The following is a 24165-nucleotide window of genomic DNA, read 5'->3' as shown; positions in this document are numbered from 1 at the left end:
GTTCAATCCTACTTAATCCTGTTTAAATTAAAATGACAAAAACAGCCCTAACGACTCATCACTGTCTTGCATTAAATACTGTATTCACCATCATGCAGGGAGATTCAGAATGGATTCCTTGTGGGTTGACATTGACATTCGCAACAAAGAAATACTTTCAACTAAATCACATCGTGTGTATGTGTGTGCAGCCTCCTGTGCTGCGGAGTGAGAAGGGCATTAGTCAGATTCGACCAACAAAGAAACTGTGAGCACACACCTATAGGGGATTAGACCAACACTACAGACTTTCGTTAGTCCACAGAGAAGCAGATAACAAGAAAGAGCAACGGCAGAGAGAGAGAGAGAGAGAGAGAGAGAGAGAGAGAGAGAGAGAGAGAGAGAGAGAGAGAGAGAGGGAGAGAGGAGGGGGGAACTTTTATTAGGATTGGAAGAGGATGAGAATGACACATCAGAGGTGAGAGCTAGACTTATTAAACTAGGGAGTTCCTGCGAAATCTGGATTCTTGGTCATTTATCGTCAACACGTGGGGGTGGGGGGGGGGGGGGGGCACAGAGGACGACTGGTTTGCACATCTGCCTCACAGTTCTGAGGACCGGGGTTCAAATCCGACCTCACCTGTGTGGACTTAGCACATTCTCCCCATGCCTGCGTGAGTTTTCTCCAGGTACTCCACTTTCCTCCCACATCCCAAAAACATGTGTGGTAGGTTAATTGAAGACTCTAAATAGCCCGCAGGTGTGAATGTGAGTACAAATGGTTGTTTGTTTCTATATGCCCTGTGATTGGCTGGTGACCAGTCCAGGATGTACCCCTCCTCTGGCCCAGAGTCAGCTGGGATAGGCTCCAGCATGCTCGCGATCCTAGTGAGGATAAGTGGGATGGAAAATGAATGACATGGGGGCGATGCAGCTGGATACATGTAGAAGGAAAACTGATACAGAAAAAGAGTGATGAATAAATAACTATACATGCTGTATAATTTGTGCTGAAGAATGCAGAAGTGAAATGGACACTGGAGCCATTTGCAAAGTCCATAGAGCTGTACTGTAACTAAGCATCTCAACAAATTAGATTTTTTTGCATTCAAATTACTGACAAATACTCTATTTGGATAAATTCAGTTGGAACTTGTTTGGACTTTACAGCTAAACCTGCATAGATGTTTTGAAATTTGAGACCGTTATTTTTTTTCAGTATATACTGTAATCAATGGAGATATGTCAGAAATTTTTGAGAAGTTTAGGACAAAATTAATTGAATAGAATAAGAGTGGATCAAAAGTCAAAAATGAAAAGCTTCAATAGGAAAAGGAAGTAGAAGCGAATACAGACAGAAAGTTGAAGGGGTTGATGTGGGGGGGCAATGATGTAGAACAACAAGTCGTGAGGATTAACCTCACCACTGGATGAGCGACACACACAGGACACACAAATACACACAAACACACTAAGGTCCTGGGAAGAAAACTCCCGCACCAAACTAATTAGCAACTAAGTCAACTATTCGCGCAAGTCGAAATGCAGGATTTCCAGAAGAGAGCCGGGCTTGGCCTGAGTTGTGTGTACAGTACGCTCCTCTTTGCGAGTCTGAGGCAAATCCATACGTATATGTTGAGAAGACCTGTGACTGTGTGGACTCTCTCATTAATGTACATTTTTATCACCTGTTATATAATATCAGTGGCATCTAGTTAATAGATAGTGCTTGGGTGCCACCCCACCACGCCCGGTAGTTACCACATTCCTTGAAGACAAAAAATAAATACAAATATGAATAATAACTTTGAAATATATACATATCTAATTTAAGATGAGCAATATAAATAGTATACAGTTCATGATGAGTTGTTTTGACCACGTGTGTTGTCTGTTTAATAACGCAATTCCGGTCTGGGTCCGCCACTGTTGTGTAAAAATCAGTTAACCACTATAAAATGTATTAAAAAGAAGTGAAATACTTATATTTGGAGTAAATATTGTAAAAAAGCCACAAGAAGCAAATAAAAAGCACAACGCCTGTAAAGAATAAATCCAATTTGCAGATGCTATAGTAACAAATGATATTGCTTACAAGGGCTGTAAAAGACTACTAAAACTGCGGGAGACTTAACCAAATAAATGGGTTTGAAATAAGAGATCCCCAGCATGAAGTTGTTTTTCTCTGATAAACAATCGGGTTCATTTTGCAAAGCTATAAAATTCAAATTATGACTTCGCTATCCAATATGCTCCTGCCAATTGTCATTTCAGCAGACATTTCAAAATCATTTTATAGCAATGAGATGCTCGGGAGTGATGAAGCATGTCCATGACCTGAAATTAAGCTCCATCTTTTAAGGGCAACAAGTGGAATAACCTTGATGACATCACACATTATGTTCCACATTAAAAACTCCCACAATTATCAAGGCAGTCCCACCAGGATAATGTAGACATCACCACCACCAGAACAGATGCATTTTACTATTAAGGAGAATTGTCCTACTTTGTCATTCACTATTTACATTTTAATTATCTCATTATATAACTAACTAGGGAAGACAATATTTACTTTGGGAACAACAGAGCAAAAAAAAAAAAAAAAACATCCTTATGCCTTTCAGTGCATCAGATCAGGGATGAAATATATTTTCCACTGAGTTACCATGTTAATTCCTATTTGAACCACAGCAAAAAACACTAGGACATTAAAACAAATTGCTTGGAGATTGCTTTCAGTTACAGTGATGCTATAAAAGTGTAATTTAATCTACAACGTTCATTTGGAGTTTTGTGGCCCACTTGTAATCTTCTGTGCATGTTCTGCCAGGCTAATACAGCGCCATGTTACTGTTCGGTGGAGGCTTTGAATGTGCCACCAGATGTTTTCTTTGCCATAATGTGTTTTTAATCACCAATCCTGAAGTCAAATGCCAGCAGGCAGCTTCCAATCTCATTTGCATCACTTGTGTCCCTTCATCTCTTCTCAACAGCTGAGAGAGCAGAAGGCATCAATCACTTTTAACAAGACACCCTCCCAGAGATTTTCGACGTTAGCTTCACTTTTCAGGAACTTGGGTGTCCCTTTATATAGTTTGTAAATGTTTACATCCATTTCAACATGGTACATAAAATAGACAAGCTCAATAATGAATATACACTCACCAAATACTACTATTTGTGTCTACTATTACCTACACCTTATGTTGCATGAAAAGGGTTCACTCACAGTCATCTCGTGTATTCTAATAGCTTCCCTGTTAAAGCTCGAACCCATGCAACACTGTTTTCTTTTCTCAGGTTAATGAAATAAAGATATGATAGAATTATTTTAATGCAGCTTTTACAGGCTGGTTTTCATTGTGCATTAATAGCAACAGACGCTAGAAGGTCTCCACTTTGAAAAGCCTAAGTCAATATCTACTCAACCTTAGGCGACGCTTATGTCTTTTTTTAATGCCAATCCACTCTCTTTTGTCTATTACTGAATACTGTATATTCATTTCTCAGCTTGACTAAATAATTGTGGCAGGATTTGAGATGTGTTGTTGTTTCACACCTGTTTGCTATTTTTTTCCCCCAATCACATATTTAGAGCCCAATAACAGCTGATGGTTTTTCCTTCAGGTTTAGAAATTTCATACCTAAGCAACAATGTTGTCAAAACATCCTTTCTCACATACATGAAAAAATGATTAAAATAGCAGTCATATTCATGCGCAGCAAGAAGTAGATGACTCAGTTTTTAGAGGAACAATACGAGCGTATGCACGAACTGCTTGTCCTTGATGAAAAAGTATTTTGTTGCAAATACGTGAAATGTGAAGCAAGACTAAGTAGGTAATGCTACTGTGCAGTTGCGAAGTGAGGTACTTGCACAAACCCAGACTGAACGCTTCACACGTCACTGCACTGCGACTGGTAGTGCCTTACGCTCAGATAGCGTGGGTTTGATACCCGGTTAGTGGACCAATTCCCAGTCACTGTCAGTCCCAATGGGTGGGTTGCGTCAGGAAAGGCATCCGGTGTAAAAACTGGGCCAAGCAAAGAATGTGACCTATGTCACCTCACTGAAATAAAACAATCTATAGAATTTACCCAATAAATCTAGTGTAACAATTTGCAGCCACTTTAATTGGGTAAATTTAAGACACATATTTTGGCGTGAAGAATACCTTAATTCAACAGCTATAAAATACTTACAAAACTTGGATAAAGTGTACCACACATTTGTGATTACATTTCAACAATAGGGGCTGAGTTGAGGAGGGAGCTAGTATACTTTGTGTTCCTCAATATCAGTGTTCTCTATTAGTATATTTATTTCACTGATGCCGACCTGCCTATTTTGGCAGTATCAAGTCTTTCAAAGCAAGTGTGATGCCAAATGTCTTATAGAAAGACTCAACTACGCAATCAATGAGATGCCTACACAGACATCTTCCACATTATAATGAGCACGGCCGAGAAATCATTGTTTTCCATACAATCCCCAGACACAGTTTTATGAAATGAAATGCACATGTAGCCTGCTAACCTTACCTGACACACTCATAATACAAGCAGGAACAAATCTAAGTAATGATCAACGTTTAGCTAAGCTTGTTTTACCATATAGTGAATTTTTCTTTGTCATTTGTTTGCTTTAGTGCTTATTCGCTAGCTAACAACCAATCAGAGTGATCAATTGTCATCAATGGGCGACACCATTTTGTGATGAGCCAATTAGTGCGGCATGCACGTCACGTGATGAATATTGTAGTACCAATGGGTAGATTTCTCTACATTTTTCTTGGTAAAACGTTTTACCGTTGTCAAATAGGTAGTGTAGGTAAAATCTACCCTAAATTTTGGGGTACTTTACCTATCTAGAATAATAATGTAAGTGTTAGATGATTTTCATGGATTATTTTTACCACTCTCCAAAATCATTTTTTACAGTGCTCTTCTTCTTCTTCTAGACAGGAATGATAACAAAAAACAGTTAAAAAAAAAATACATACATATCCATTGTTTTGTAATTGTTAGTTAAAACAGTCCCGTGTAAATAGCCGATTCAAGTCTGTATGATCTGACGGCATGTGTCAGGTTTTCCCTTTCTGTACCTTTTAAACTGACCTCAAGTACCCCAGCTCAAACACCCTACAATAAGGTATACACTGAGAAATGTTGTCGATGTCACTTGGGAGAGGCAGCTTCGTTTATGGGCAGATGATTGATCCTTTTCAGACAACAAGAGTCCTTAGGAAACACTTAAAGCTTTAAGTAGTGTCGTTTGAAACTCTCACAAACTTTCATTTCACTGTGAGGAAAAATAAATTCCCTTCTCACATTATCTTTTGAAAGTGCTGGCCAGATCATCATCATCACTTACAACCCCAATTTCAATGAAGGTGGGACGTTGTGTAAAACATAAATAAAAACAAAATACAATGATTTGCAAATCATGTTCAACCATTTAATTGAATACACTACAAAGACAAGATATTTAATGTTCAAACTGACGAACTATTGTTTTTAGCAAATAACTTAAAATTTTATGGCTGAAACATGTTCTAAAAAAGCTGGGACAGGTGGCAAAAAAGACTGAGAAAGTTGAGGAATGCTCATCAAACACCTGTTTGGAACATCCCACAGGTGAACAGGCTAATTGGGAATAGGTGGGTGCCATGATGGGGTATATAAGGAGCTTCTCTGAATTGCTCAGTCATTCACAAGCAAAGATGGGGCAAGGTTCACCTCTTTGTAAACAAGTGCGTGACAAAATAGTCGCACAGTTTAAGGACAATGTTCCTCAACGTACAATTGCAAGGAATTTATGGATTTCATCATTTACGGTTCATATCATCATCAAAAGGTTCAAAGAATCTGGAGAAATCACTGTATGTAAATCACTGTATGAAAACCAAAATTTAATGCCCGTGACCTTCATTCCCTCAGGCGGCACTGCATCAAAAACCGAAATCAATGTGTAAAGGATATCACCACATGGGCTCAGGAACACTTCAGAAAACCAATGTCAATAAATACAGTTCGCCACTACATCCGTAAGTGCAACTTGAAACTCTAAAAGCCATTTATCAACAACACCCAGAAATGCCGCTGCCTTCTCTGGGCCCGAGCTCATCTAAGATGGACTGATGCAAAGTGGAAAAGTGTTCTATAGTCCGACGAGTCCACATTTCAAATTGTTTTTGGAAATTATGGATGTCGTGTCCTCCGGGCCAAAGAGGAAAAGAACCATCCTACTGTTATGAACGCAAAGTTCAAAATCCAGCATCTGTGATGGTATGGGGCTGTGTTAGTGCCAATGGCATGGGTAACTTACACATCTGTGAAGGCACCATTAATGCTGAAAGGTACATACAGGTTTTGGAGAAACATATGCTGCCATCCAAGCAACGTCTTTTTCATGGGCGCCCCTGCTTATTTCAGCAAGACAATGCCAAACCACATTCTGCACGTGTTACAACAGTGTGGCTTCGTAGTAAAAGAGTGCGGGTACTAGACTGGCCTGCCTGCAGTCCAGACCTGCCTCCGATTGAAAATGTGTGGCGCATTATGAAGCGTAAAATACAACAACGGAGACCCCGGACTGTTGAACAGCTGAAGCTGTACATCAAACAAGAATGGGAAAGAATTCCACCTACAAAGCTTCAACAATTAGTGTCCTCAGTTCCCAAATGTTTATTGAATTTTGTTAAAAGAAAAGGTGATGTAGCACAGTGGTGAACATGACCCTGTCCTAGCTTTTTTGGAATGTGTTGCAGCCATAAAATTCTAAGTTAATGATTAGTTTGAACATTAAATATCTTGTATTTGTAGTGTATTCAATTAAATATAGGTTGAACATGATTTGGAAATCATTGTATTCTGTTTTTATTTAGAACGTCCCAACTTCATTGGAATTGGGGTTGTATATTTCCATTTTCTTTCACATTAGACAGGAGTTCGCTCTCTTTTCTCTCTTTTTTCCATTAATTCTTCTCTGTTACTCTATTTGTTTCTCTTGTGCTCCTCCATCTTGCTTCCTCATCATCTGCCTTGCCTGTGTTTTCAAAAAGGTACAAGAACGTCGCCACAAGTTTAGCTGGAGAACCAGAGCCAGATCAGACATGTCAGCATCTCCATCACACACACACACACACACGCACGCACGCACGCACGCACGCACACGCACGCGCACACACACACACACACACACACACACACACTAACATTCAGAGACAGACACAAACACACAGATGTGTCAGCACCTTAAGTGCACTGAACACACACATATTCACGTCCGCATGTCACTAGGGAGGTCCACATGGTTCATATAAATGCCTCTCTAACGGAAGGGAAGGGAGCTGGGCAACAAAGGAAGGCGATGGAGAAGGGGTGAAGCAGAGAGAAGTGGGGGGAGAGTGTTGGCGACAAGAGACAAGGTGAAGGAGACTGGGGAAAGAGGGACTAAAACACTGAGCAAGAAAATTAGTGTAGGAGTCAAGGGATGGATGGGAGGGAGGATTTTGGCGATCACCTGCCACTTGAGTGTTGCTTTGTCCATCACAGAAGCCACCTTTGCTTTCATCCTAGGTCTCAGAGGTCTAAGTGGCTGATAGTGATGCACAAGCCATCCTCTTACTTCTCTTCTACTTAACTCTCCACAGTCAATAGTCTCTGCTTTAATTCTTTTGCCCCTCTTATCAACTTGAAACTCCCTGGCTAACTTTATTGAGAGAAAGAAAATCCTTTATCCGCCATCAACTAATTTAAGCTCATTATAGTTGCACATGAACACATAGGAGCATTTTTTGTTTAAGTTTTTCAGTCAGTAATTATTTCCTCTTATGAAAGCCAGTTTGCGAAACACACAATCAACTCTAAATATTAAATTTAAAATTTGGGGCACTGGGTTTATTTAAAGGGAACATACAGTATTATGCAAAATTGGCATCTTAATTGACTTTATACAAACAGTTGGGTCTCAAACCAAATGTGAAATCACACAACACAGTAAATATTTTGTTAGCTGCCGAGTGGGCAGGGCCTAGTTCTGAAAATGTGTATTTGTTGTTCTGAACTTTACAGGATGGTGATGTAGCTGTGTGGCTAATTTAGATAAACCCGCTACCAGCAGTTTCTCTGCAATTTATTGGCAGCTAGGCTGGGTGAAAAGACGCTATTTGCAAGTTACGGCCTCAGTCAGACCTCCAGACTACACAGAAACACTATCAATGTCGAAGTCAAAAGGTAGGCAGACTTACTGTTAGCATATTGATTACCTTTAGCTTTACCATACCCCCACCTTCCCCCCAGGAATTTGTCACTTGCCTCCGTGAAATATAAACCTGGATGTCATCAAAACTTCTCAAAATCAACAGCAACAAGACTGACTTAATGGTTGTGCCTCCTACGGCACTGCTCTGGAAAGTTGGAGATCTCCAGCTCAACACGTCCATCCACTTAAGTCCGGAACCTGGGTGTCATCATGGACTCCACTCTCTCCTATCACCCCCCACATTAAAACCATCATCAAATCTGCCTTTTTCCACCTTAAAACACCTTCCACCTTCGTCTATCACCCTCCGATTCCATTGCCGGTGACCCTCTCCCACGTATTTGTCAAATCCCGCCGCTAAATCCCTCTATGCATTAGCCCCTCAGTACCTGTCAGACCTTGTCCACCCATACACCTAATCCCTGGATCTGAGGTCCTCCAACTCTGGTCTCCTCTCTATCCTTGGTATCCACCTGCGGACTTATACGTCCAGAGCACAGGTGTCAAACTGGTGGCCCGGGGGCTAGATCCAGCTCGCCACATCATTTTATGTGGCCCACGAAAGCAAATCCAAATTGCTCACTGTGTTCTGGTGTAATACCATTGAGCTATTAGCAAGCATTTTTTTGTTTCCAATCTCACTTTGAAAAGAAATTTAATAGTCAAAAAACATGTTTTTATAGGCTTCTGATTTCAAAACTGGTATTCATCAATGTGTTGTGTATACTGTATGTAATTACAGTATAAGAGGTAATTTTTCATTTATATGGGTTCAGAGTTGTAGCGGCCCTCCGAGGGAAGTCATAACTACGATGTGGCCCGTGACAAAAATGAGTTTGAGCCTTGAGCGTGACAGCCCCCAATCTGTGGAACTCTCTCCCTTGGAGGTCCGCAAAGCTCCATCGCTGGACACTTTTAAACTAGAGCTCAAAACTCACCTGTTTCATGCAGTTTTTTATGTTTAGTGTTCTTTGTTCTGTGTTTTTGTTCATCCACTTTGTGTAAAGCAGTCTTGGGTCCCGTGAAAGGCGTTATATAAATCCAAGTTATTATTATCATTATTAACAGCCTCATCGGCGTTAGCTTCTGGTAACCAGCACACACTCAAATGTTTGTCCAAGTTGTCAGTTTGGGGGTGGGGAGTATTTACAGTATGTTAGTAGTGTATCCACTATGTAAGTCATATGCATGGATTTGCACAACCAATTCCAAGTGCAATTCATTAACTAGTTGATGAAGTGTTGAATCCATGAGTGTAAAATACAAATCCATCCATCCATTATCTGAGCCGCTTTTCCCCACAAGGGTCGCGGGAGCACTGGAGCCTATCCCAGCTATTATCAGGCAGGAGGCGGGGTACACCCTGAACTGGTTGCCAGCCAATCGCAGGGCACATATAAACAAACAACCATTCACAGTCACATTCACACCTACGGGCAATTTAGAGTCTTCAATCAACCTATCATGCATGTTTTTGGGATGTGGGAGGAAACCGGAGTGCCCGGAGAAAACCCACGCAGGCACGGGCAAAACATGCAAACTCCACACAGGCAGGATTGAACCCCGGTCCTCAGAACTGTGAGGCAGACGCTCCAACCGTTTTCCCCTCGTTTTCCTCTCCAGACTGTGGGCTGACAGAGAACCAGTAACCGCTAACCAAAACTACACACTACAAGTTTTCCCCTTCAGTGTAATCCCCCTGGAGTACAGAATATACAGTAACTGTGACTACAGCTCTTTGCAGCCATTGAACTTTTTTCCACATGCTGTTATATCCATATCCTCTGTGTCTTGTCGTCAAGCAATGAGCATAGTGAGTGATGATGAGACCAATGACTCTGTGACTTGCCGGTGATGAGTCATTCATCTTCGAGTATGAGCCTTCAATGAAAGAGTCCCGGACACCAAAGAAAGCAAGACAGTCAAATACCACAGTCATGTTGATCACATGGTTTAATTTGAGGGGCATCGTCCACTGAGAACTCTTGCCACAGGGACAGACGGTCAACCAGCAAAGAGATCCTGCAGTTTGCTTTCTTCAGTGCGCAAGAAGAGGCGGGAGTTGTGGCAAGACAATTTGTGGCTGCTCACCATGCCCAGAGTATCCAGCAATTCCTGACTGAGAAGATCATCATCATGGTGGAACTACCTCCCTGCGCATCAGACCTGGTTTCATGTGATTTTTGGCCTCTTTCCCCGACTTCAAGGTAGTCATCACGTTGAACACAAAGGAGATGCGGATGACCCCAGAAGAGTCCTTCCATGAATGCATTAAGGCATGGCAGAGAGGGCTGGAAAAGTGCATAAGACTCCAAGGGATTACTTCAAAATGGAAAACTTGGAGTTTGTAGTTTGGATTTGAAGTATACATTTTGTGATGCCAGTCCTGGACCTTTTCTGACACACCTCATATACACAACAAAAATGGAGGAAAAGGACTTTCCACCACCACCCAAGGGATTGGATTTACAACAACAATGAAATTCAGCCCCTTGTAGTAATAAGTGTTGAAAACATAACCTCCAATTCCATAACCTAATCAGAAGCTATGGACATTCACAAAGTAAGATATGTTTGAGTGAGTGCTAGGGAATATGTGCTTTGCTCAGTCCTCTGCAGTGCTGGAAAATGAATCTTGCATAAATCCAGCTTGGTGTCTGTCTTTTTTGGACATCTTAGTTTTACTGATTTTTATACCGTTGATTATTTAATTGTGCTTTTCTTTCAACTTTTGTATCAAAAGTTCCAAGAATGTTAGATGGAAAAGGCTGCAATCACTTAACAGTACATAAAACACTTGCATCTCTTTCAGAGTTAAAATACAGCAGTACTGGTGGACCTGGCCAGGCACTTCAGGACCAACTCAAGGCTCTACGGCTTGCTCAAGAACACTTTCATGACTGAACAATATTTTCCTCCTGGGTCCCAGAGAATGCGAGAGAATAGTAAAGCGCTCTTGAGACAAAGGGAAAAGGCTCAGGTGAGAGACGTTGCAAATACACAGGAACACTGGGTGGTCTTTGGGGCGGATTATAACACTAAAAAAGAGACATAGTATCAGAACTAGTACCATGAGAGTGAAATGGTGCACTCAAGAGGGCAGACAGTGATAATAAAGACAACGAGTGGGTGGCAGAACACAGACAGACAAAATGTGGGGAAGAGAGACTATAGACAACATAAAGAAAACAGAAAGGATCGGGTTAAAAAGGACAGAGACAGTGTGGGATAGCTGTGAGAGAGAAAGAAGAGCCGAGCCAGGGAAGTCTAAGAGTCTATACTCGGATCAATGGGTGGCCTGTCCTCTGCTGTGTCTGCATTTCCTCTGGCTCACATAATAAGGCCTTCTCAGACCCATGGCATGTGTGCGTGTGTATATATGTTCGTGTGTGCGTGTATCTGTGTGTGTGCAAAAAAAGTGCATGTGTGTGTTTGTGTGCAGGAGAGAGATTGTCATTCAGAAAGTAAATGACCCCTTTGCACTCAGGTATTTTCTTAATATTAGAGGTCAAGGGGTAATCTATGAGTGAGGATGATTCTACCTGCCCCATCAAAGTGAAGCTTATCTTCATAAACCAAATCACCAAATCTGATTGTGAGGATAAGAAACATACGAGTGTTAGCTCCCTATTTCTTTTTGCTTTGGAAGGAATAGTGTATTGCTGTCAGTGCATTTTATTCATTTTCATTCAATAATCAGTTTCACATTGTACAAGTATTCTCATTATAGAGATTATTTGATAATACAGTGCAACCAGAGGCAGGGGAGAGGTGGATGTAAGAGGATTGAATGACCACCCTTCAGTTGGGAGACTGATTTGGTAAGCCGCTATAATGGTAGCCCAGCCAATAAATATTGTGTAGCACATTTCTAGTGTGATTTATCAACAGCATTAGTGGGGTATGTTCCTAAAAGTTACACTTTAGTAACAAAGTAACTCATGATTCTGCAAAATATTATTTGATTTAAATATGTTGCTTAACATGTTTTCCGACTAAACTCTGTTGGGAATGTATTTAGCTGAGCAAATTATCTTGTAAAAATAGATTATTACACAGGTCATATAGGGGTATAGCGAGCTGAGAATTTGGATGGTAGCAATATTGGTAAAGAAAGATTTGTACTGAAGGGAGTAACGCAACACTGATTAAAAAAAGAATACTTCAATTAGTGTTGTTGTTTTGTTTTTTTTTTAATTCCAGTGTTAAGTAAAGGCCAGACCACGGGCAAAGCTTAAAATAATCGAAATTGGATCATCATCTAATTGCTTCATATTAAACTCCATCCCGCCGAAGTTTAGCAAAACTCAATTTTGACATGTTTGTGTCATACTGTTCTGCAGCACACAGTGCTAGAAACACAACCTCCTTGTCAGATGTACTTAACGATGTACTTTCTATACTGCTAGTTTTCATTGTGTAGTTAACTGGAGCCTATCAGCTATCAGCTGACTTCAGGCAAGATGCGGTGCACACCCTGGACCGTGGACAGTGAACTACAATTTTTGCCTTAAGTTGCAAGCAAATACTTGAGTTACAACCACTAGTTAAGGTGGCAGCGAACCTCCTAACAAGCGACAGCTTGGCAGATATTGCTCAATTCTTCAAAAAAGAGGCCAAGTACTTGCTTCAAGCTGTTTATTGCCTCTCCCAGTTTAAGTTTACTTCAATAATAATCATAAAACACAGAATTGTACATTGTGGGTTTAACTAAACTACATTGTCTTGTAAAAGTTAGCGAGCTTAAACCTAACACACAATGTGAAATGCCATAGACGGACTAACGAAACTAGCCTCTCGGTAGTTATAAACTTTTCAACAACTAAGATTTGAACACAAGTGGTAGCAACTGTAAAGTGCTATTTTTACTTTACTAAAAAACATTACAGCATTTTGAGGTCTGTTTTCTGGGGCTGTTGAATGGTGCAATGGCATGTTCGATTCATTTCAACGGGAAATCATGATTTGAGATATCCAAGTGTTTTGAGTTACGCGCCTGGTCACGTAACAAATTGAACTCAGAGAAAAGTCAAAGCACCATTGTAATAGATATATCCAGTGCTGACCGCCAATAGTCAAATTTTCATCTGAGTAAATCTTTGCAACCTGCATCTCAGTCTGTCCCAAGGTTAGGAGCCATTAGGGAGGAGAAGGATCAGCTTACACTAATGCATTATGGCTGCAGGAAGACACACGTGCGTGGCCCGTCACACACTCCCACCCTATCTGACTTTCACTTTGTCTTTCCACACAAACATTTGAGATATTCTACTCTATTGTGCGACCTGTGAGTCGTCTGCTTGAGGGCTCTAAGCAAATCACTTGTCTCTGAAAATAAAAACGGAAACCAGTCCTTCTCACTCACAAGACCAGACTTTCAAAGTGAGGACAGTCATATCTGTGTTCAATAACCCTTCTTATCAACTTCTGTTTCATGTACATGATGCTATGACGTGCTGTGATGTATTGAACAGCATTATTGTCCTAAATTAATTTTGATCTAATTTCTCAGTACAGGAATGCATACGTAATATTTTTTTTAATTATTTTTTGTGAGGACAAGCTCGCAACAAAAATCATTACAGTGTGCTTTCTTGAGGCTATTATCAAGCTGTGTAAACTGTGAATGTTAATGCTGTCCATAATAAGTTAAAAAAACTCTTCCAAAAAGATTGATCCCCTAAGACTACAAGTACATTTCTTCTATTTGTTTTTTAGGTCCTTGTGAACTAGAGGCTTCGTAAATGTGCAAAGTGAAATAAAATCCTCCTTTTCCTGTCATGATACAAATCAGATTAAGCCTTATGAGTCAGAAAAGTTTCATTACATCCATTTGTTTCATATTGAAAACCTGTTATGCCTTAGAGAAAGTAATTTAATTAAGTACTGTAAAGCTAGCTCGGTCATTTTGGCTTACGCTTGAAGAAACTCACAATTCACTTCTTTTTTTTTTTTTTAAATAATTTTTTTATCCAACGCGTCTGATAACACGAGGAATGTATGCTCCATCGTATCGTCATGCATTAAACAATACTATTTACGTAACCCTGGGGGACACGTAATCATTGGATCTTGAAATTCACAGCCGTCCACTAACTGTCTCATCCTTCTGTGGTTCTGCCTTGATTAAAGATTTTACAAATCTGTGATGGCAGCGATTGGAAAAAAAAAAAAGAAGTTGTCAAATGAAAAAAGAGCGAGATAAAAAGAACACAAAAGGTATAAAAATAGAGATGTGGGAAGCGAATGATGAATCATTTACTGACATATGGAGGGTAAGGTCATCAAGGTTTAAATATTCATTATGGGTGTCAAAGTCGAAGCTTTAGATCTTGAGGAATAAAGTTCGCTCAGTTCCCCATTTGAGGTTTATGTTGCCTGAATTATGCATCAAAATGAATGTTATAAATACATTTACTTTAGTTTTTATTGTTATTGTTTGTTGTAACTTTAAGAAGATGATCTTGTGTCACAATAATGCTACCGGAGTTCAAAGTTTGAACCCTGTTGAAAGTTATAAAGATGTGTGATGATGGTATAATTGTTCTCTGGGCTAGGCTCTAGCTCACCTGTTATCCTGAACATAATTAGCGGTACAAATTATGGATGGAGGAGCTGTATGAGAAAGTAAGGATCTCGATTTTACTCTTATTTTTTGTGTATGTTAAAACCCGGAAATGCAAAAAAATTGCAAAAGTGTCATTTCGATTCAAAACTAATCTTATTACACTTAAAATAAGATTTATCACCTAAAAAGTAACTTGTTTTTAGAAAATCTCCATTTGTTTCAATCGAAATCTTTATTTTAAATGGTTTGTTCATTGATTAGTACCATCTATCCATCCATTTTATGCCGCTTATCCTGTTCAGGGTCACAGGTGAGCTGAAGCCTATCCCACAATGCACATGCTCACCGCGTTAGGACTATGGCAAAACAGTCCCACACCTTTTGTATTTTTTAATGATGTCGCATTCATCTCCATCAACTTCATTCCACGTTGTTGCTTTGTTTTTTTCATTATGACGTCTCTCTCTCTCTCTCCTTGATACTTTTCCATGGTACACAAACAAGCCCCCAAATGACCCGCCCTGCCTCACGTCCAAACGCCACACCTCCCTCCTCCTGACTTAATTTCCCTCACTGTCTGCCCTCGCTTGCTTTCTCCTCCACTCACTGCTGGGTGTCCTGTTCCCTCTCTCTGTGTGAGAAGCAGACCTCCTGACGTCTGATTATTGATCATCTTATCTCCATATCTTGCTATCTCAGACACTCGCTCTTGCACACTTTTGCTTTTTGTCACACACACAAGCGCACACAGACCGACACGCACGCACACACATGCATGCATGCATTAGGGTGACAGGATAAACGGGTTTGTAGGCCCTGAGGCAAAGACAGCTAAACATGAGACCATAAACTATACAGTATGCCTTTAAAAAAAAAAGAAATAGGAAAGGTCAGGACGATGTTTGAGCAGCTTTTCTTGACTCTATTACAGTATACTCTATACCTGCATGCTATGAAAACACAATATGGTTTCCCGCAGAGATGTGAGACTTTGACAAGTTATTTCATGCTGTCTACAACCAATGAAATGTGCTGCGATTTAAATCCTTTTACTACCTTTAAGTATGACTCTATTTAATATGTTCAACTTGAATTAAATCCAGGTATCTGGCAGAGATGCAACCTTGCTCACCAGCTGTTACACTTTTACAGGAGTGATTTATGGCAGGTAAATCTCAGTTTCTTCACAGACTTAAGGTTGTGAATTAAAGTTCATACAGCTTAGAATGCCATGTTTTGTTTTTTTAAATACACAAGGCAGATGGACAACATCAGTTTTTTTTGTGTGTGATATTAGAAGAAAAGGAATGCTCGGTATTATCAATTAACTTTTTTAAGGTTGGTTGAAAAGGCTTGACGGTTTTACACAAAATCATGTCTTCAAAGCTCCACATAATTTCTGAACTTGAACCGCTGTAATGTGTGACATTACACGAGACCACAACAAATATGTTGTATCTTGTATGTCTTTTGCAACACATATTTAAAGAAAAAAAAAAAAAAAAAAAAGACCAGCTCCAAAAATGGGTGAAAAAGAGACAAATAGCATGAACCAAGACAAGGATTATACACTGGAATGTGAACTCCAGTGTCATCATACACATCATCCCTTGATAACAAAAATGTATGGTAGAGTTTTCAAGTCTGAAAAAGTTAGGTGCATCTGTGGCACCACTTTGCCTTGCATTGTGCCTCAATCATTAAAATTAGTGCTGACTATTTTTTTGTTTGTAGAGGTTTTGGATTTTTTCACATCCAGTTTCTGTTGGTTATTTAGCTACTTCCTGGACAGACTGTGCCATTTTGAATCAGGGTCAACTGTGTGCCAGGAAAAGTGACAACAAATTCACCACCTAAATTGAAGTTCTTTTTGGTCCCTGGGCCAAGGTTTTACGGAACTCGGTAAAGCATTTTCAGTACTATACTAAGAAGGAACTGACCTTAAACAATCAATACATAACATCCTTGTGCTTTGCACATGCTTATAAGTAATTAATCCAAATCTCTGCCCAATCATCACAAACATTGTTTCCCATCTGCCGATGCCCCTTGTTCAAACTAGTACTCTCAACATTTTTTTTTTAAACATAATTACAAGCATCCTTCAGGAGAATCACTGAATTTCTGTTGGGTGTTCTCCAACCCCCTAAATGTGGCAGCATGAGTACCATATTCCCCATCCACTGAACCTAGGAGCTAAAAGGAGGAGGTTGTCATGGATCAATACCTGGTGTGAAAAATGGTGTGACTTTCAGCTGCTGTGCCCACATCAATCACATTATTACCATTAGCTCATCCCTCCACACCAAACAGATCTCTCTCTCTCTCTCTCTCTCTCTCTCTCTCTCTCTCTCTCTCTCTCACTCTGCCAGCTCAGCGGATGCCCCTTGTCACAGCTCCTATTTCAGCCTTCTGAAGTTTCCTAATTGATTGCAATTAGAGCCGGTACTAAGCAAGGGTGGGGGCTGTGGCAGAGATGCTGAGAGAGAGTGTGTGTTTTATTGCGTGTGTGTGTGTGTGTGTGTTTATTAGAAAAAAAGTGAGAGAGGAAGGTAGAGAGAGAGAGTGAGAGGTTGAAATCAATGAGTCTGTTGGAGTAGAGACTGGACTGTACACAACTGTAGATGGCTAGGCAAATGAGGCAGGTGGGGGTGGGTGTGTGGTCAAGGAGACAGACCGTAGTAAACTAAACAAACAAAAAAGAAAACATTAAGACAACACTCTTAATGGACAAATTACATGAATACACATTAAACAAAGACAGAGACATTTCCTGTAAAATGCAAAAGTTTTCAGTCTACAGTATAAAATAAAGCATGCATTTACTATTCCAATATGCTTGGAAGGGGAGACTTTATTTTCTTCCATATTCAGGCATTGCAGTGTATCTGTGTCACAATATTATTAACCATATGGTCCTGACACTTCACTAAAGGTAGATGGAAAACCAGCTACTGAAAGGGGAAAAATGTGTGTTGTTACTGCACATAAAAAATACAATTGCAGAATAGTACACGTTTGTTTTAACCCGTGGTGAACAATGCTGGCTCAACGGAACAACTCATGAGCTATCATTAAAGTGAAGCACATCTTGCATAATCAAGAATGTAGATCATGACGTTAGCCTATCTACCAATCAGTATTACCGGTACACATTAATTTACCAGCATTATGTACATAACGTTCAGATTTACAATGTTTAGGTACAGGTATTTGCATCAGTATTAAAGAAAAAAATGCATGTGCATTAGGATCAAGATAAGAACAAGCAGGAATTGTGATTTTTTTTTTTAAACTTCAAAACAATAGACAATGAGATTAATGAGATAAATTCAAGGAAAACAGATATTAGGTGAGGAAAGTTGGAGCCAAAGAGTAAGAGATAATTTGTAATAGAGAGATAAGACAAACAAGAATAACAATGGAGCCAAAGGCCTTCCATCCTCCAAGTCAACGTACCCAGATCCTCTTTTTTGTCTCATTTAAATTCCTATCCTTTGTCATTGTAATATCCTCTTTACTCCTTCCAGCCTTGCAAACACACACACACACACAAACACACACACACACACGCACACACACACACACACACACACACAGATACACAAACATTAAACGCACAAGCATTGTCCTCCAATAGCAACCAGGGCCAGCCAGCCCAGTGAGGCAAACTCACACAACTTTGCTAATCCCCATCAATGGATACGCACATGCAAGCACTATCAATGTTTGTTGGAAAGATAGGCTCAGGTTTCACCAGACTGGATTTGTCAATGTGACCCCAGCCATGCTGCCGTGGGTGTGGAATAGCAAACAGCTTGTCACAGCATCCAGTGTCTTGTCAGCAACACAGGGCCCTGCTTGCTAGCTTAGTGCTCACTCCTCCCTTGTCAATGTGGCAAGTCAATATTGTTACCTTTAATTCTGGCCCTTGCCTTGTCAGCCAACAATATGAATTGAGTGGCTTCTAGCCCTGATGTGTATTTCAACATTTTATAGCATGAGCATAAGGAGTCGAAAACAAAATGGAAACCCTCAGGTGGACCAAGGGCGACCTATTTGTTCAGATCTGTTGAATATTTTCTCTGATAGAAAATGTTGCATTCCATGGTCAAACTGTCACCATCAGAGTTACAGTACTTAACCAGTGTTGTCAGTAATTCATTTGCATTATTGAATGGCAAAATACTGTTTTAGTGGTTGAATGTTATTCTTGATTAATTTCTGACTTTCAAAGAAGCCCCAGTGAGCGAGCTCAAATTTGGGTAAAAAAATTAATGAATGGCGGGTTGTCCAATAACTGTGTAAAGGATTATACTGCATGAGCATGATCACCAACGCACAAAATGTGCAGTGGAAAGGAAATTTCCCCAAGTGGGAGAAAAATGGATTTTTCCCTCCTTCTTTAAATAACACCTGATCATGTAGTTTTTTTATAGGTGAATTTCCCCCAAAAAAATCTTGGGGGGAAAAAATTCCAAATCAATCTCATGGGCATTCCACTTTAGAGTTATGCCATGTCATATAAACTGGGTTAATACAATTCTTCAGTTTATGACTCCCTTGTCAGCAATTCTCGGTCGGGGCGATGGCGACTGGTGTGGACCTTAATTTGGCCTTGTCAGAGGGCACAGGCTACATATGCACTGTCAACACAGCCTGGGGTTCAACTGATAGAGAGAGAGAGAGTGAGAGAGAGAGAGAGAGAGAGAGAGAGAGGGGTGGAAGGAGAGAGAGAGAGAGAGAGAGAGAGAGAGAGAACCTAGAAAGTGGAGAGGGATCATGCATCATTGGGACTTCGCTCCTCCGAAATGATATGGCTTGTCTTATCATGCCATGTCAACAGTGCTCAGGTCAGAGGTTGCCGTCAGTGATACTAATACTGACTCTGGAACATTGCAAGCCCCCGCATGTCAAAAACACAAAGCCGAAATGACTATGTCGTCACTGCACAGCCAATCCAGTATTCACATTCTACATTACTCCAAATAAGTATTACAATATACAAATGGAATCAAATGAAGTGATCAGTGTTATTTGAAAAATATATATTTAGGGTTACTTTGAAAAGCATTTCAAAATATGATGTGAATGACAATGCTTAATTTCATTACAAAACCAATCTTAAAAGGTTATTCAAAGCGGACACAATTGCATGAGCTCTCCACACTTCATTTTAAACAAAGTTGAGTTTTTTTTTTTCAAACTGAATTCAACTTTTTATGGAGATAACCTAGTCAGATGATATTGCAAAACAACAAACTGCTCCATGCGTTCTGTCTTAAGCACACAAAAAATATCTTAATTCATTCACTTGATGTAGTTATAAAAAATGGCTTTGAAAAATAAATGCATATTCGATGTTTCAATAACAATGCTGCAAATAATATTTCAAACAAAAACCCAAAAAATGTTTACATATGATTTTAACTGCATGTGCAAACTAAAATAGAAGCTGGTCCATTTTTGTATGATCTGTACAATTACCTGTCCAAAATAATCATGTTTATGTACTAAGAACAAGACACAGACTGACTGTGTAACGACGATTAGGGTGACAGGGCGACACAGAGGAATCAAAACACACACTCTCACATTACTAGCGGCCTCACAGGCAAGAGATGCACACACTTGTACAGCTGGCATGGTGAGTCGTCTTACAAAGCACTTTGCTGACCTGAATGGCATTAAGAGAGCTGTAAAGGAACACAGAAAGAGAAGATGAAGAAGAAGTAGAAGAAGAATAGAAGCTTCTCCGTTTTCCCATGTATTTACAGTAGTTCAGTCTTTGAAGCCACACTGGGGGTTAATTGTGAAAATGCCCTTGAGTTAGTCTACCCCCTAACAAGTGGAAATTCACTGACATGAAATGTCAAGATTTAGCTTCTTTAAAATGTGAAAGTTCAGCATTGCAATCTCGCCAATATTAAAATGGTTTAAGCTATGAAATTATCCTTCACTATGAGTGTGTTTTCATAGTTATCCATCGACGTTGTCAATATTCTTTGAAATGCTATGTATATTACTACAGATGCTAACTTTATCTCTGTGAATTTCCAACTGTGACTTTGTCAAACTAGACTGTGGTCCAGCAAAACATAAATAAAATATATGACTAATAAAATGTGTAAAAAAGCAACAAAAAAGGTGTATCTGTTTCACTGTGCAGCTGTGTAATATTTATTGCTCACTTACATTTCACCACTGGCCATAAACCAAAGCTACAGCAGTTGCCAAAACATTCAGACTAAAAGTTTAAGGATGACGAAGAGTAAACAAGCAGACTACAACTATTTTTGAATGATGAATTGATAAATATTTATTTATATTAAATCTTTGGGAGACTGGACTCATATATTTGTCTACAATAGGTGTCAGCAATCTGTGTGACATGGCGTGCCACTTTGAAATTTTCTTCTCAACGAGTGTGCCATGATCCGCTTTAACGCAAAGTTAAATTATGACACAAAATACAAAAACATTTCCAACATACCCAGATACATCCGGCTTCCCATGCTTTGCAATGTAATACGCAATGCGATAACTAGCTTCCTTTCCGTGACTTTTAACAACAACTTTGAGGGAGCTAGCTTGTTTACTATACCTGGACACAGCACGTTCAATTGACTCTGGTTCTCTGAAAGTCTTCTCGTGCTTCGCCCTAGTTTTTGCCTTTTAAGCAGCCGGCCCTGCCATTGTTGACATCTGTAATACTCGGGTCTTTGGGAATGTTGGCGGGACCGCGGATACAGCGCTGCAGAGATTGTGGACGGGAGCTGTTACTCAAGCCCTGTAAGGACTATTCCCATATTTGGAAGTGCTGACATAGCTTATGGACGTCGCAGCCTACAAGGTAGTCGGCAGGCTTTCCCCCCTGAGTGGACCACTTCGTGGTGTATTTCAGGCTGAGCAGGTATATCATTTTTCTACTGTCCCAAAGTTCAGATTAGTGGGATACCGCAATTACTTTGCCTCCTCCATTTCCCCCTTGCCTTACAGTACAAGTCCGCCGAAATAGTGCTCTTGAATCACTCTACCAGCCCTTCACCTGAGGCTTTCTGACGTCACTGCGACGTCACTCCAGAATATAATTTTTTTCTATTTGAGGGTGTGCCACGTCGTGTCTGCCTCCCTGCACTTGCCGCACCATCGGTATGGTAACATCCGTATTACCACCACCTCAGCACATACACTATCCCCTAAGTCCTAAAGCCTTCCTTGTTATACATGAATGAGAAAGTGGTCGGCGGTTTAACTCCCAGCGTGCCAGTGTTTATGCCATCGAGTGCCACCCATGGCACGTGTGCCAAAGGTTGCCGACCCCTGGTCGACAATGTCACCAGACATAATTAAGACCCTCGCTGAATTTCAGGAGTTTTTCATTTCATGTACCTGGTGTCAGTAGTTTGTACATATGTATCACAGTAATTAGATTTTTGTGACTGTGGAACACTTCAAGACAAATTTTGTGTTTTAATTAAGTGTGAGGGGGAATAATAATAATTCTTATAATTATATGTGTAAATAGTAGCTAAAGTGAAGCTACTAGCTAAAGCTAAAGCATAAGTGAAGTCTTTTCGTCAAAGAAAAAAAGCAAGATCCTGCTTTAGAGCTTTCCTGAAACTAGGGTGTCAGACAAACTATTTTCTGGGAAGCTCTTATTTTTTGGACCTAAAAAAATGCTTGTATTATCTCAGTTGTGTATATTCTCCCATTGCACCATGATTCCCACCTTTTTACACAGTCTCTGAAAGGTCATTGACTAAAATGTCAGTCACTCTGTTCTCTACTGTTTGGTCTCAGTTTTTATGCAGACATCTACAAGTCAGTTATTACACATTTCACCAGTTATTACCATAAGTATAATACCCATTTACAGCCAAAAAAATTGGTAGCTATGAAGTAAATGTCATTTTTCTAAAGGTCAGAAGCAATATTTTTGAACAAGACTATAGCAAAATACACCAAAGGACTGAAAGTGTCATGCTTTAAGCAATTGACTTTCATTTTTTGCAAAACCCAAATAAGGTCAACCTTCTTCAGCAAGATCTTAAAACATTCCATTTATCTTGTGCAGTAGCTTGCTCTGAATCATTACGCAAACAGAAATGTTCATACAAACTATTATTTTTTGTAAAACTTAACAAGTGACATCTGTTAAAGCTATTCTTCAAGTGAATAAACACTGAGCATTAATGTTCAAAGCATTGCAGCGGTCCCAGACTTCCATGTATGTAACCTTACAGTCTTGAACTATCAATATGAAGGTATGGCATCGGCGTGCATGGAATCTGGATATATTGCTTCATGTGCGTCCACTCTGTCGGGGTATGTATTGGACAGGTGTGTGTGCGTGTGTGTGTATGTTGGGGGTTATGTATGTGCATGTTTTCTGGACAGAGGAACTCTAGCCGCCTTTACTGAATCTTTTCAACACCCGCCACCTCACATACACACACACATATGCACATAAAGCCTCCTACCGCTGACACACACGTCACCATGGCCACAAAATACGGCCATAGACAGGCGACTGACATGGAGGCAGAGAGCACCACAGTGACAGGCCAGTGGAGGTTAGGACCAACTCTTGCTGGGATCGCCGCTTGAATCAAATGATACAATTTTGATTTCCAACTCAGGATGTCAAACACTGAAGTGAGGAGTCATGAACACGTAAGGACATCTCTGCTCATACAGTACCCATCTGTATTATACAGTGTTTGCATCATACTGAGAGGTGTTTTTAATCTGAACTATCAAGTAGCCAAATAAGGCACCCCAATCACTGTTCAACATGAGTAACAGCAATGAAGTCCACAGTAATGAACATTAAATTAATTAGTATTTATTTTGCTGTTATGAGCCTCTTTCTTTCAAATCACTCTTTAATCTCTTTCAAAGTGCTCATTGTTGTATAATATACAACCTCTGTGAATGCATGCTTTATCATCATTTATGGATATTTATTTAATTACATTTTTTTAATTATTATTATTGCTAGCACCAGTGCAACAAAACAGTCTATGTCTGTGTATTACTAAAATCTGTAGAATAATTTGAGAAAATTATACAGGTTTAGGCATAACAACAGTATCTTTAGCAGTATCATTGAGCTTATTCACAAGAAAATTACCTTGGAGAAGATGAAATGTCAGCACGATCCTCCTCTTCACCCTAATGAATAGAAATCACAGTCAGTTACATTATAGCAACTTTATATAAAGGATTTGAAAATCAGAAAAATCAGGATTTAGCCTTGCAAAATTCTTACTAAAAGCTTAAGCAATGTAATATGCAATGCGATAGCTTGCTTATTTTCCATGACTTTTAACAACAACTTTGAGGG

At 39.8% G+C, this 24165-nt stretch overlaps 1 protein-coding gene across 3 annotated transcripts in view; it reads right to left on the bottom strand.

Annotated features, from left to right (window-relative positions):
• The window catches only part of cntfr (ciliary neurotrophic factor receptor), a 332427-nt gene that overhangs the window by 160836 nt on the left and 147426 nt on the right, over positions 1–24165 (bottom strand). For all 3 annotated transcript variants that reach the window (XM_061747260.1, XM_061747261.1, XM_061747259.1), the window contains exon 2: positions 23953–23993. The gene's annotated coding sequence lies outside the window, so the exon portion shown is untranslated. The remainder of the gene's footprint in view (positions 1–23952; positions 23994–24165) is intronic.

Source organism: Phyllopteryx taeniolatus, chromosome 15, assembly GCF_024500385.1.
Source record: "Phyllopteryx taeniolatus isolate TA_2022b chromosome 15, UOR_Ptae_1.2, whole genome shotgun sequence".
Classification (NCBI taxonomy): domain Eukaryota; kingdom Metazoa; phylum Chordata; class Actinopteri; order Syngnathiformes; family Syngnathidae; genus Phyllopteryx; species Phyllopteryx taeniolatus.
The sequence above is the reverse complement of the archived record's forward strand: the minus strand, read 5'-3'. Positions and strand labels throughout refer to the sequence as shown.